The sequence below is a fragment of the Sapajus apella genome, unplaced genomic scaffold (genome assembly GCF_009761245.1).
Source record: "Sapajus apella isolate SASKATOON/1434 unplaced genomic scaffold, GSC_monkey_1.0 scaffold177, whole genome shotgun sequence".
NCBI lineage: Eukaryota > Metazoa > Chordata > Mammalia > Primates > Cebidae > Sapajus > Sapajus apella.
In genome coordinates this window covers 303,869-319,131 of record NW_022437117.1, presented here as the reverse complement: position 1 = coordinate 319,131, position 15,263 = coordinate 303,869, and positions in this window count along the sequence as shown.

Below are 15,263 nucleotides of genomic sequence, written 5' to 3'. Positions count from 1 at the left end.
TCCTTGCTTGTTCCAACTCTTTCCAATCACCACCTGACCCTCTTTTCCCTATTTCCTGCTTTCCTATGCCCCTGCCAAGGCCAGGGACCTCCCCGTGTGTGTTTGTCTCAGTGGCCCCCAGGCATCATAGTAGCCCTAGAGTGCCGCATCCCGGAAGCAAAGCAGGGTCAGGCACGGTTGGGGCTTGGATGGGAGACTGACTGGGGAGATGGGGGCTGGAGGTTTCAGCTTTCCAATTTCTTTCCCCACTCCACTGCTTGTTGCAATGCTTGCCAAGCACCTCCTGACATGGACCTTCTATTTCACGTTCCCGCCAGTCTGCACAGATGCCAAGGACCAGGACCTTTCCAAGGAGGTCTGTCTGGGTGGCCCTCTGGCACCATAGCAGCCTGAGAGTGCCCCAGTTTAAAAGCTAAGCAGGGTCAGGCTTGACTGGTGCTTGGATGGGGGACCACCTGGAGAAACCAAGAGCTGGAGGCTTTTGCCTTTCCCCTTTTTTTGCTTTACCTTGCTTGTCCCAATGCTTTCCAACCTCCCCCTGACTCACTGATCCTCCCTTTTCCACCCATCTGCCCCCCTACAGCAGCCCAGGACATTCTTGTGGGAGTCCACCCAGCAGCCCTCGGGTGCCATAGCACCCTGAGGGAGCCCCAGCATGGAATCTGAACAGGGTCGAACCTGGCTGGGTCTTGGATGGGGGGCCGCCTGGGGAGACCAGGGGCTGGAGGCTTTTTCCTTCCCATTCCCTGTTTGCTTTCACCTGCTTGTTGCAATGCTTTCCAACTCTCCCCTGACTCTAGCTTTCTCTTTTCTGTCAGACTGAAAGTCCCTCGCAGGCTGAGACCTCCTTGTAAGTGTTTGTCCCAGTAGAACCTGGGTGTCAAAGCACCCCATACTCATCCCAGCCCAGGAGCTAAGCAGGGTCAGTCCCGGATGGGGCTTGGATTGGGGACCCACCGGGGGGACAGGAGGATGGAGGATTCTGGCTTCTTACTCCCTTCCTGCTTTCTCGCAATGATTGCAACAATCCAACTGCTCCCAACCCTATGACCAACCCTTTTCAGCCTGCCTACCCCCCTGCTGTGGCCCCTGACCTCTCTGAAGGGGTCTGTCTCTGAAGGCAACAAATGCCAGTGAAGCTAAGCAGGGTTGAGTCTGGCTTGGTCTTGGACTGCAGACAGCCTGAGGAGATGGAGGATGGTTACTTTTGGATTCCAGTTCCTTACCCAATTTCCCCTTCTTGTTATGGTTTCCCAATAGCTCCCTTACTCTCTGGCCTTTCCTTTTTGACTTCCGAATTTTGTGTCCCCACTGCATTGTTGGGTGTTTCCAAGAGGTATCATCCTAGCAGCTCCTGTGCTCTGTAACTGCCTGAGGGTGCCTGAGCCTAGAAGTTAAGCAGGGTAGGGCCTTGGTGGGGCTTGTATGGGGGACGGCTTGGAGATACTGGAGGCTAGAGGCTTTTGGCTTCCCTCTCCCTCTCAGTTTTTTTGCTTGTTGAAATGTTTCCCAACCACCTGCTAACTCTCTGGCCCTCCTTTTCCAGCCGACCTACTCCCCTCCACTGCCAGGGACCTACTGTGCGGCTTTGTCTAGGCAGCACTCAAAAACCATAGCAGTATGAGGTTCAAGGGGCAGTTGGGAAACTGCAACAAGAGGAAAAAGCAGAAAAAGATCAGGAAGCCAAAAGCCTCCAGACCTGGTCATTTCATGCAGCTTTCCATCCTAGCATCAGTGAGGCCTGACCCTGCTTAGCTTCTGGGCTGGGGCTCCCTCAATCTGCTATGATGAGGGGGAGCTGCTGGAACGGAACCCACGGAGAAGTCCTAGGCTGAGTGGGGGCACAGATGGGCAGGAAAGTGGGGTTCAGGGGGTAGTTGAGAAGAGTTGACAAAAGTGGGGGAAAGCAGGAAGTGAGTGGGAGGCCAAAAGCCTCCAGCCACCAGACTCTCTAGGCAGTCCCTTATCTAAGGACCAGCCGTGCCCTGCCCTGCTCAGCTTGCATGCTGGGGTGCCCTCAGGCTGCTATTCCAATCAGGGTCAGCTGGGACAGACCCACATGGGGAAATCTGAGTACGTGTCTGAGAGGCCGTTGGGTGCGAAATGGTGTCCAGAGAGTCGGGGGTAGTTAAGAAGCATTGCAACAAGAGAGAGAAAGTGGGAAAAGAACAGGAAGCCAAAAGCCTCCAGGCCCAGTCTCCCCAGGTGGTCCCCCATGCAAGTCTCGGTTAAGCCAAACCCTGCTTAGCTTCTGTGATGAGGTGCCCTCAGGCGGCTATGCCCCATGGAGCCTGCCAGGACAAATCACCACAAAGAGATGCCAGGCTGCAGTGAAAACATCGGTGGGTGGGGGCCTGGAAGCTAAGCAGGGTCGGGTCTGTCAGGGGTTTCGATGGGGGAAAGCCTGGAAAGACTGAGGGCTGGAGGCTTTTGCCTTTTCATATTCATCAAGCTTTCCTCTCTTGTCCCAGTGCTTCCTAACTGCCCCTTTACTCTTTGTTCCCTTTTCTGGCTTGCCTATTACCACGCCGAGGCCAGTGACCTCCTTGTGTTGGTTTGTATCGGCAGCCCCAAGGCGCCATAACAGCCCTAAGGCACTGCAGTCTGGAAGCTAAACAGGGTTGAGCCTGGCTGAGGCTTGGATGGGGGCTGCCTGTAAAGACCAAGGTTTAAAGGTTTTTGTCTTTTCACCATTGACAAGCTTTCTTCCACTTGTCTCAATGCTTACCAACCACCCCAAGCTCGGTCCCTCGTTTCCCACTTGCTTACAGTCCCCCCCACACACATGTTCAAGGACTTTTCCGTGCGGGTTTGCATAGGCAGCCCCAAGGCACCATAGCAGCCCTAGGGTGCTACATCCTGGAAGCTAATCAGGGTATGGCCTGGACTGGGCTTGAATGGGGGACTTCCTGAGGAGCCAGGAGCTGAAGGCTTTTGCCTTCCCCACTTCTGCTTTGCTCCACTTGTCCCAACTCTTCCCAACTGCCCACTGACTCACAGACCCCACATTTTCTGCCCTCCTGTGCCCCTGCGGAAGCCCAGGACATTCTTCTGAAGGTCTGCCAGGCAGCCCTTGGGTGCCATAGCACCCTGAGGGTGCCCCAGTGGGAAAGCTAAGCAGGGTTGAGCCTGGATGTGGCTTGGATGGGGGGGCCACCTGGGGAGACCGGAGGCTGGGGGCTTTTTCTTTTTCACTCTCTTTTCGCTTTCCCCACTTGTCCCAATGCTTCTCAAATGCCCCCTGATTCTGGTCTCCTCTTCTATCAGCCTGCAAGCCCATTGCAGCCTGGGTACTTCCCTTAAAAGTTTCTCCCTGTAAATCCTGGATGTCATAGCACTTTGAGGGTGCCCCAGCCCAGGAGCTAAGCAGGGTCAGGCCTGGGTGGGGCTTGGATGGGAAATAGCCAGTGGGGACAAGGGGCCAGAGGCTGTTGGCTTCTTACTCACTCCCTGCTTCCTCACGAATGCCGCAACACTTCCCAAACGCCACCTGACTCTCAGGCCAGCCCTTTTCCACCTGCCTGCACCCAAGCTGTGATCTGGGACCTCCCAGAAGGGGTCTTACTGAAGTCACCAATTGCCATCTCAGCGTGAGTGTGCCTCAGTGGGGAAGCTAAGCAGGATCAAGCCTGGTTCGGTTTGGATGGGGGACAGCCTAGGGAGATGGGGACTAGAGGCTTTTCCCTTCTTGTTCCCTTCCCAATTTCTCCTGCTAGTCACAAAGATTGGCCAGAATTCTGGCTATTACTTCCTCACTCCTGCACTCCTGCACCCCCTCTGTCCTGGGGCATCCCTAGGAGGTCTGTCCTAGCAGCCCTTGGGCACTATGGTAGCCCGGATGACCCAGGCTAGAAGCTAAGCAGAACGCTTTCCAACTGCCCACTAACTCCCTGGACTTCACTTTTCATCCCTCCTGCTCCCCACCACGGCCAGGGACCTCCCTGTGGGTGTCCTCCATGGCAGCTCACAGATGCAATAGAAGCCTGAGGTTGCCCCAGGCTTATAACCTGCTAAGCAGGGTCGGGAATGGCTGGGACTTGGATGGTGCAATGCCTGCGGGGATAAGGGCCTGAAAGCTGTTGGCTTAGCACTCCCTTTCCACTTTCTTCTGCTAGTTACAATGCTTCCCATCTGGCTTCTGACTCTCTAGCCCCTTCTTTTTCATTTCTGTGAAACCTCACTGTTGCCTGGTTCCTCCCCGTGGGGTCCATTTCAGCAGCTATTGGGAGTCATAGCAGCCTGAGGGCTCCCCAGCCCCGAAGCTAAATAGGGTCAGGCCTTACTGCTGCTTGTATGAGGGACTGCCTGGGGAGACCAGGGGCTGGAAGCTTTTGGCTTCCACCTCCCTTTCCACTTTTCCCCACTTGCCACAATGTGCCCCCTTACTACCTGACCTCCTATTTCCTGCCTGCATTCACCACCGTAGTGATTCTGGACCTCTCCATGGGGTTCCATCTAGGCAACCCTGAGCATCGCAGCAGTCTGAGGGTCAGGGGACAGTTAAAAACTGTTGCAACAAGCAGGGAAAGTGGGAAAGTGAAGGAAGCTAAAAGCCTGCAGCCCCGGTTTCTCCTTATGGTCTCCCAACCAAGTGTCAGTCAGGGCAGACCCTGCTTAACTTCAGGGCTGGGGCATTCTCAGGCTGCTATGGAGATTGGGGGCTGCCTAAACGGACCCCCATGGGGAAGTCCCAGGTCGAGATGAGGGCACAGGCAGCTAGTTAAGGGGCATTTAGAGAGTCAGAGAGCAGTTGGGAAGAATTTCCTTAAGCGGGGGAAAGTGGGAAGTAAGTGGGAGGTCAAAAAGCTCCAGCCACCAGTGACTTCAGGTGGTCCCCCATCCAAGCCTTAATCAAGTACAACCCTGCTTAGCTTCCAGGCTAAGGTTTCCCCAGGCTGCTATGGCTCACCAACCTGCCAGAACCAACCTCTACAAAAATGTCCTGTGTTGTGTCAAAAATGCCAGCAGGTGGGGGCTTGGAAGCTAAGCAGGGTATGGTCTGGCTGGGGCTTGGACAGGGGACCGCCCTGAAAGCCTGGGAGCTGGAGGCTTTTGTCTTTTTGCCTTCTTCAAGCATTCCCTCTCTTGTCCCAATGCTTCCCAACTTCCCCCTGACTTTCTGTCACCCTTTTTCACTTGCTTACGCCCCTGCCATGGCTGGACCTCCTTGTCTGGGTTTGTCTCAGCAGTCCCCAAGTGCCATAGAGGCCTAGGGCACCATAGCCCAGAAGCTAAGCAGGATTGGGCCTGGCTGAGGTTTGGATGGGGGCTGCCTGTAAAGACTGAAAGTTGGAGACTTTTGCCTTTTTGTCTTCTTTAAGCTTTCCCTTGCTTGTCCCAACACTTCCCAACCACCCACTGACTCTCTGTCCCCTCTTTCCCACCTGCCTAAGATCCTCCTCCTTGTGGGGGTCTGTCCTGGCAGCTCCCTGGTGCCATAGCAGCCTGAGGTCACCTCAGCTCAGAGCTAAGCAGGGTCTGGACTGGTTGGCACTTGGATGATGGAACATCTGGAAAAGGGCCTGGATGCTTTCGGCTTCCCACTCCCTTCCCACTTTCTTCTGTTTGTCGCAATGCTTCCCAACTGACCCCAGGCTCTCTGGTCTTTACTTTTTCTTCCCCCTGCACCTCCACTGCAGCCTGGAACCACCTGGTGGGGTTTGTTACATCAGCTACCAGTTGCAGTAGAAGGCTGGGCACTCCCCAGCCTGGATGGCAAGCACGATCAGGTCTTGCTGTGGCTTGTATGAAGGACAGCCTGGGGAGACTGGGGGCTGGGGGCTGGAGGCTTTTGGCTTCCAGCTTTCTTTCCACTTTCACTTGCTTGCTGCAATGCTTCTCTGCCACCTGCTTACATACTGGCCTTCTGTTTTCTGCCCACCTTTGCCTGTGCTGTGGTCCTGGACCTCCGTGTGGGGCTCCATTAGGCAGCTCCCAGACATTATAGCAGTATGAGAGTCAGGGGTGGTTAAGAACCATTGTGACAAGTGGAAAAAACAGGAAAAACACAGGAAAGCAAAAGCCTCCAGGCCCAGTCTTTCCTGCCATCCCCATCCAAGTGCCAGCCAGCTTCTGGGCCCAGGTGCCCTCAGGCTGCTATGTCCCCTGGGCCCTGCTAAGACAAAACCCCACAAAGCAGTCCCAGGCTGTGGTGAGAATGCCAGCAGGTGAAGGCCAGGAAGTCACGTAGGATCGGGCCTGGCAGGGGCTTGGGTGGGGCCTTGAAAGACCAGAGACTGGAAGATTTTTCCTTTTTGTCCAAGTTCAAGTATTTCCCCGCTTGTCCCAATGCTTCCCAACTGCCTCCTGACTCTGTCCCCACTTTCCTGCTTGCCTATATCCCAGCCAAGGCCTGAGACATTTCCATATGGATTTTGTCTAGGCAGTCCCCAGTCGCCATTGCAACCCCACGGGGCTGCAGCTCAGAAGCTAAGCAGTGTAGAGCCTTCTAGGGCTTGGATGAAGGGAGTTCCTATAAAGACCAGGGGCAGGAGGCTTTTGCCTTTTTGCCTTCTCCAAGCTTTCCCCTGCTTGTCCCAATGCTTCCCAACTGCACACTGACTTGTTCCCTCTTTCTTGCTTTCCTATGCCGCCCGCCACAGCCAGGGACTTCCCCTTATTGGTTTGTCTTGGCAGCCCCCAAGTGCCATAACAGCCTGAGGATGCCCCAGCCTAGAAGCTAAGCAGGGTTGTGCCTCAGATGTGCTTTAATGGGGGAGTGCTTGGGAAGACTAGGGACTAGAGGGTTTTTGCTTCCTGCTCCCTCCTGATTTTTTTGCTGGTTGTGCTTCCCAATCACCCTCTAACTCTCTGACCCTCCCTTTCCAGCCCGCCTGCCCTCACCCTCAGCCAGGAACCTCTCCCTGAGGTCCTTCCTCCACTGGAAGGTCCCAGTCTGCATTGGGAGAGCAGGTAGGTGGCAAATAATGTCCAGAGAGTGTGGCAGTGATTAAGAAGTGTGGAGTCACGTGGGGTAAAGAAGGAAAGAGTGGGAAGCCAAAAGCCTCCAGCCTGGGTCTCCACAGGGAGTCCCCCATTTAAGACTCAGTCAAGCCAGACCCTTCTTAGTTTCTGGCCTGAGGCACCCTCAGGCTGTTATGGTCCATGGGTCCTGGCAGGACAAACAGCCACAAAGAGGTTCCAGGAAGAGGCGAGAATGCTGGCAGGTGGGGAACCGGAAGCTAAACAGGGTTGGATCTGACTGGGGCTTGGATGGGAGACTGCCTGAAAAGACCAGAGGCTGGAGGCTTTTGGCATTTAAGCCTTCTTCCAGCTTTCCCCCTCTTGTCTCATCACTTCCCAACTGCCCCCTAACTCTCTGTCACTCATTTACCACTTGCTTACCCTCCCACCATGGCCGGGGACTTCCCCATGTGGGATTGTCTCAGCAGACCCCAGGTGCCATTGCAGACCCAGGAGGTAGCATGCCATAAGCTAAGCATAATCTAGTCTGGCTGGGGCTTGGATAGGGGACCACCTTGGGAGATGGTGTTGGAGGATTTGGCTTCCCGATTCCTTCCCAGTCTCCCCCGCTTGTTGCAATGCTTCCCAAACACCTCATGACACTCTGGCTTCTATTTCACACTCTTGCCTGCCTGTGCCCCTGCCAAGAACAGGGACCTATCCATTGTTTCCCATTCCTGCAGTCCCAGGGCACCATGGCAGCCTGAGGGCACCCCAGCTGTGAAGATAAGCAGGGTCAGGCTTGACTGAGGTTTGGATGGTGGAAACTTGTGAAGACCAGGAGCTGGAGGGTTTTGCCTTCCGCCTTTCTTCTGATTTGCCCTGCTTGTCCAAATGCTTCCCAACCACCCCCTAACTCAATTGTCCCTCCTTTTTCCACCTGCCTGCATCCCCACAACAGGTGGGACATTCTTGTGGGAATCCACCCAGGAGCCCTCAGGCGCCGTAGCACCCTAAGGGGGACCCATCACAGAAGCTAAGCAAGTTGAACCTGGCTGAGGCTTGGATGGGAACCGCCTGGGAGACAGTGGCTTGGAGGCTTTTTTGCTCCTGCTCCTTTTTCGCTTTCCTTGCTTGTCACAATGCTTCCCCAAAGTCTGCTAACCCTGGATTCCTCCTTTCCATCAGCCTGAAAGCCCTTCACCGCCTTGGACCTTCCTGTAAGTGTTCATCCTGGTAGGACACAGGTGCCATAGCTTTCTGAGGGTGCCCCTGCCTGGGAGCTAAGCAGGGGTGAGCCTGGCCGAGGCTTGGATAGGGAATGCCTTGGGTGACAGGGCGTTGGAGGCTTTTGGCTTCTTGCTCCCTTCCCATTTTCCCCTGATTGTCCCAATGCTTCCCAACTGCCCCTGTGACTCTCTCACCATCCCTTTTCAGGTTGCTTGCATCCCTGTTGTGGCCCAGGACCTCCCTTAAGGGGTCTGTCTCAAGTCACCAAATGCCATCACAGCCGGAGGGCATCTCAGCCTGGAAGCTAAATGGGGTTGGCACTGGATCGGGCTTTGATGAGGGACCACCTAGGGAGACTGAGGCTGGAGGATTTTGGCTTCCTGTTCCCTTTCCAATTTCCCCTGCTTGTCACAAAGCTTCCCAACCACCCTGTGACACTCTTGCTTTCCCTTTCCCACTCCCACACACCTGTGCCCCCACCACGTACTGGGGCATCTTCGAGGTGGTTGGTCCTAGCAGCCCTTAAGCACCATAGCAACCTGAGGGTGATCCAGCCTAGGAAGCTAAGCAGAGTTACTTAGGCCTTGGTGGGGCTTGGATGGGGTACTGCTTGGGAAGACTTGGGGCAAGATAATTTTGGCTTCAATCTCCCTCCAGGTTCTTTTCCCTGTTGCAAGACTTCCCAACCACCCACTCACTCTCTGGACCTCCCTTGCGCAACTGCCTGCTACTCCCTGCGGCCAGTGACATCCACTGGGGCTCTGTCTATGCAGCCCATGAACACCATAGCAGTCTGAGAGTCAGAAGGCCATTGAGACCAGTCACAACAAGGGGGAAAAGTGGGAAAAAAGCAGAAAGCTAAAAGTCTCAAGGTCCAGTCTTTCCACAAGGTTCCCCATCTAAGCTCGAGCCAGGCCTGATCCTGCTTATCTTCCAGGCTGGGGAGCCCTCAGGATCCTATGGTGTCTGGGGTCTGTCAGAACAAACCCCCACGGGGGAAGTCCCAGGTAGAGGTGGGGGTGAAGGCAGGCAAGAAAAGGGGATTCTGAGAGTAAGAGGGTGGTTGGGAAGTTTTCAAAAGTGGAGGAAAGCAGGAAGTAAGCAATATGCCAAAAGACTCCAGCCATCGGATTTTCCAGGCGGTCCCTTATCTAAGCTCCCATCATGCCTTACCCTACTAAGCTTCCATGCTGGAGCACCCTGAGGCTACTATGCAGACTGGGGTCAGGTGGGATGGATGCCCACGGGGAGGTCCCTGTCCGTGTTGGGTCCACAGGTGGGCAGATAATGGTGTCCTGAGAGTCTGGGGTTGGTTAGGAAATGTTGCAAGTGGGGGATAGTGGGAAAAGAGTGGGAAGCCAAAAGCCTCCAGCCCATGTCTCCCCATGCTGTTCCCTATCCAAGCCTCCGTCAAAGCTGACCCGGCTTAGCTTCCAGGGTGAAGTGCCTTCAGGCTGCTGTGGCCAAGACAAACCCATACAAAATGTTCTGGGCTGCAGCAAGAATGCTGATGGGTGGTGACCCAGAAACTAAGCATGGTCAGGCCTGGCAGGGACTTTGATGGGGACCACCTAGAAAGACTAGAGGCTGGAGGTTTTTGCTATTTTGCCTTTTCCAAGCTTTCCCCCTCTTTTCCCAATGCGGTTTCCCCTTTCCCGCTTGCCTATGCCCCCATCAAGGCCCAGGATCTCCCCATGTGGATTTTATTCTGCAGCACTTAGGCGCCATAGCAGCTCTAGGGTGTTGCAGCCTGGACCTTAAGCAGGGTTGGGCCTGTCTGGGGCTTTGAAGGCGGACTGCCTGTAAAGTCTGGGGGCTGGAGGCTGGAGGCTTTTGCCTTTTATACTTATTCAAGGTCTCCCTCACTTTTCCCATTGCTTCCCAAATGCCCCCTGACCCTTCTCATTTCCTGCTTGCCTATGCCCCTGAAGAGGCCCAGGACCTCCCCATGTGGGTTTGTCTGGGCAGCCCCCAGGCACCTTAGCAGTTCCACTGTGCCACAGCCAGAAGCTAAGCAGGGTCGGGCCTAACTAGGGCTTGAATCGGGGCCTGCCTGTGAAGACTGGGGTCTGGAGGCTTTTGCCTTTTCTCCTTCTTCAGGCTTTTCCCACCTTTTTCCAACAATTTTCAATTACTGCCTGACTCTCTGTCCCATCTTTCCGGCCTTCCTACGCCTCTGTCTCAGCTGAGTACTTCACCAGGTGAGTTTGTCTCTGCATCCCCTAGTTGCCACAGCAGCCCTAGGTCACAGCTCAGAAGCTAAGCAGAGTCAGCTCTGGATGGGGCTAGAATGGGGGACCGAGTTGGGAGATGGCAGCTGAAAGATTTAGCTTCTTGTCCCCTTCCCAATTTCCCCTGCTTGTCACAAAGCTTCCCAACAGCTCCCTGACACTCTGAATTTCCCTTTCCCACTCCTGCATGCCTGCACTCCCACTGCTTCCTGAAGCATCTCTGAGGGGGTCCATCTTAGTAACCCTTTGGCACAATAGCAGAGTGTGGGCACCCCAGTTTAGGAGCTATGCAGGGTGGAGCCTTGGTTGGACTTGCATAGGGGATTGCTTGCAGAGCGTGGGAGCTAGAGGCTTCTGCTTTCTGCTCCTTCTTGATTTGTTTGTTGTAATGCTTCCCAGCCACCCACTAACTCTCTGGCCCTCTGTTTCAAGCCTGCCTGCTCCCCGGCCTTGTCGCCAGGGACCTCCCTGTTGGGGTCCATTATGGCAGCTCCTGGGCACCATAGTAGGTCATAGGTCACCCCAGCTCAGAGCTAAGCAGGGTCATCATTGGCTAGAGCTTGGATGCTAGAACATGTGGGGAGATAAAGGCTTAGACAAGCAGGGTAGGCAATGGCTAGGGCTTGGATGGTGGAACATCTGGCGAGATAAGCTTTTGGCTTCCTGCTCCTTTTCCACTTTCTTCTGCTTGTCACAACACTTCCCAATTGACCCCTGACTCTCTGGCCCCTTCTTTTATGTCCCCACACATCTCTGCTGTGGCCCAAGACCTCCCTCTGTGGTCCATTTCAGCAGCTACTGGGAACCATAGCAGCCTGAAGGCTTTCCAGCCCAGAAGCTCAGCAGGGTCAGACCTTGCTGTGGCTTGTATGGAGAAACACCTGGGGAGACAGTAGGCTGTAGGCTTTTGGCTTCCAGTTACCATTACACTTTCCCTCACTTGGCACAATGTTTCCAAACTTCCCCCTTATGTCCAGTCCTTCTGTTTTCTAGCTTCCTTTGTCCCCCCTAGGTTCTGGACCTCCCTGTAAGGCTCCAGAAAGGTAGCCCTGGAACACCATAGATGTCTGAGAGTCAGGGAGTGATTGAGAACAATTGCGACAGGGATGAAAGCAGGAAAATACCAGAAAGCAAAAAACTTTCAGGCCTGGTCTTTCCACGTGTCCACCCATTCAAGCACCAGCCAGGCTCGACCCTGCTTAGCTTCCATGCTGGGGTGCCCTCAGGCTACTATGGCGACTGGGGGCTGCTGGAACAGACCCCCACGGGAAAGTCCCAGGCCAAGACGGAAGCACAGGTGGGCAGGAAATGTGGTGTCATAGAGTCAGAGGGCAGTTGGGAAGAGTTGCCAAAAGCGGGGAAAGCAGGAAGTGAGTGGGAGGCAAAAGGACTCCAGCCAAAAGCATCCAGCCACTGGACTTCCCAAGTGGTGTCTTGTCTAAGCCCCACCTATGCCCTACCCTGCTCAGCTCCTGTGCTGGGGCACCCTCAGGGTGCTATGCCAGCTGGAGTCAGCTGGGACAGACCTTCACTGGGAAATTCCTTTCTGTGTTGTGGGCACAGGTAGGTGAGGAATGGTATTCAGAGTAAGGAGGCGATTAAGAAGTGTTGACAAGCAGGTGAAAGTGGGAAAAGAGCGAGAAGCCAAAAGTCCCCCATCATCCAAGCCTCAGTCAAACCTGACCCTGCTTAGCTTCGGGGCCGAAGCTTCCTCAGGCTGCTATGGCCCACCGGGCCAGCCAGGGCAACCCCTTACAAAGAGATCCTAGACTGCGGCAAAAACTCTGGCAGGGAGTGACCTGGAAGCTAATCATGATCAGGTCTGGCAGGGGCTTGGATTGGGGCCCACCAGGAAAGACCTGGGGCTGGAGGCTTTTGCCTTTTTGCCTTCTTCAAGCTTTTCCCCACTTATCGCAATGCTTCCCAACTGCTCCCTGACTCTCTGTCCCCACTTTCCTGCTTGCCTACACCACCGACAGTGCCTGGAGCCTCCCTGTATGGGGTTGTCTCAACAGCTTCCAGGCGTATTAACACCCCCAGAGTGCTGCAGCCTGGAAGCTAAGCAGAGTCAGGCTTGTCTGGGGCTTGGATGGGGGACTTTCTGTAAACACCAGGGGCTGGAGGCTGTTGCCTTTTCACCTTCTTCAAACTTATCCCCACTTGTCCCAGTGCTTCCCAATGACACCTCCCCGACTCTCTGTACCCTATTTTCTGCTTCCCTACACCTCACCACGGTCTGGACCTTTCCTGTGTGGGTTGGTCTCAGCAGAACCCAAATGCCATAGCAGCCCTAGGCTAAGCAGGGTCTGGTCTGGCTGGGGCTTGGATGGGCGACTGCCTGGGGAGATGAAGCCTGGAGGCTTTGGCTTCCTGATATCTTTCTGCTCTCCGTCATTTGTCACAATGCTTCCCAAGCACCTCCTGACACTCCAGCTTTCTATTTCAAATTCCTGCCTGCCTACACTCCAGCCAAAGACATGGACCTTTCCATGGGTATCTGTCCCAGCAGCACCCTGGCACCATAGCAACCTCAGGGAATTCCAGCCCAGAAGCTAAGGAGGGTCAAGCGTGACTGGGCTTGGATGGGGGGGGGGCACCTGGGGAGACCACGAGCTGCAGGGTTTGCCTTCTTCCTTTTTTACACTTTGCCCTGCTTGTCCCAACACTTCCCAACTGCCCCCTGACTCACTGGCCCCCCATTTTCACCACCCTGTGCCCCAATGGCAGACCAGGGTGTTGTAGTGGGGGTCCTCCTGGCAGTCCTCAGGCACCATAACACCCTGAGGGGGTCCCAGCATGGAAATTAAGCAGGGTCGAGGCTGGCTGTGGCTTGGATGGGGCACCACCTTGGGAGATTGAGGGTTGGAGGCTTTTTTCTTCTCAATCCCTTTTTGCTTTTACCTGCTTGTTGCAATGCTTTCCAATCGCCCCCTGACTCTGGCCCCCTACTTTCCATCAGCCTGCAAGCCTGTCATGTTCTAGGCCCTCCCTGTAAGTGTTTGTCCCAGTAGACCCCAGGCACTATAGCACCCTGAGGGCGACCCAGCCCAGGAGCTAAGCAGGGTCGGGCGTTGCTGAGGGTTGGCTGGGGAACTGCATGGATGGATATGGGGATGGAGGACTTTGGCTTCTTACTCCCTATTTTCCCTCAACTGTCACAATGCTTCCCAACTACCCCCAACTCTCTGGCCAACTCTTTTCCACCTGCCTGCGTCCCTGCTATGGCCTGGGACCTCCCTGAAGGGGTCTGTCTCTGAAGTCACCAAATGCCATCACAGATAAACAGGGTCAGTTATGGCTTGGTCTTGAATGGGGGACTACTGGGAAAATGTGGGCTGGAGCCTTTTGGCTTCCAGTTCCCTTCCCAATTTCCCCTGCTGGTCACAAAGTTTCCCAACGACTCCCAGACACTCTGACTTCTCCTCTCCCACTTCCACATGCCTCTGTCCCCACCACCTCCTTGAACATTCCCAAGGGGGACCATCCTAGCAGCTCTTGGGCTCCATAGCAGCCTGAGGGCTCCCGCCTAAACGCTAAGCAGGGTCATGCCTCGGTGGGGCTTGAATGGGGGATGTCTTGGGGAGACTTCTGGCTAGAGGCTTTTGGTTTCCAGCTCTTTCTCAGTTTTTTTTTTTTTTTCTTCTCGCAACACTTCCCAACCACCTGCTAATTATCTGGCCCTCTTTTTCTAGCCAACCTGCTCCTCTCTACAGCCAAAGTCCTCTCCATGGGGGTCCACCTAGGCAGCCCCCGAACATCATAGTAATCTAAGAGTCAGTGGCTGGTTGAGAAACGTTGAGGAAAGGGGGGAAAGTGGGACAAGAGCAGGAATTCAAAAGCCTCCAGTCCCAGTCTTTCCATGTGGTCCCCCATTCAAGCACAAGTCAGGCCTGACCCTGGTTAGCTTCTGTGCTGGGGAACCCTCAGGCTGCTATGTCACCCTCAGGCTACTATGGTGATGGGAAGCTGTGGAAATGGACCACCACCGGGATGTCCCAGGCTGAGGGGGGATGTCCCAGGCTGAGGGGGGGATGCAGGTAGGCAGAAGAGAAGAGGTAAGAGAGTTAGAGGGAGGTTGGGAAGAGCTTCCTAAAGTGGGAAAAGCAGGAAGTAAACAGGAGGCCAAAAGCCTCCAGCCACCGGACTCCCCAGGTGGTCCCTTATCTAAAGCCCAACCATGCACTACCCTGCTAATCTTCTGTGCTGGGGTGCTGCCAGGCTGCTATGCCAACTGGAGTCTGCCAATACAGACCCCATGGAAAGGTCCCAGTCTGTGTTGGAAATGCAGGTGCGTGGGAAATGGTGTCCAGAGAGGCTGGGGGTGGTTAAGAAGTGTTGTGACAGGCGAGGGAAAGCTGGAAGAGTGGGAAACCAAAATTCTCCAGCCCCAGTCTCCCTAGACAGTCCTCCAACCAAGCCCAGTCAAGCCCAACCCTGCTTAGCTTCCAGGCCCAGGCAACCTCAGGCTGCTATGACCCACGTGTCTCACCAAGACAAATACCCACAAAGAGGTCCCAGACTGTGGCGAGAAGGCCATTGGGCAGGGGTCCAGATGCTAAGCAGGGTCAAGTCTGGTAGAGGCTTGGATGGGGGACCACTAGGAAAGACTGTGCTGGAAGATTTTTATATTTTCACCTTCTTCAAACTTTCCCCCCGTTGTCCTTTCACTTGCCAACTGCATCCTATGTTCTCAGTTTCCCACTTGCTTATGCCCCCAGTGATGCCTGGGAACTCCTGGTGTAGGTTTGCCTCAGCAGTATCCAGTCATCATAGCAGCCCCAGGGCACCACAGTCTTTAAGCTAAGTAAGTTGGGCCTGGATGGGGCTTGGATGGGAGACTGCCTGTAAAGACTGGGGTCTGGAGGCTTTTGTCTTTTTCACATTCTTAAAGCTATCCCC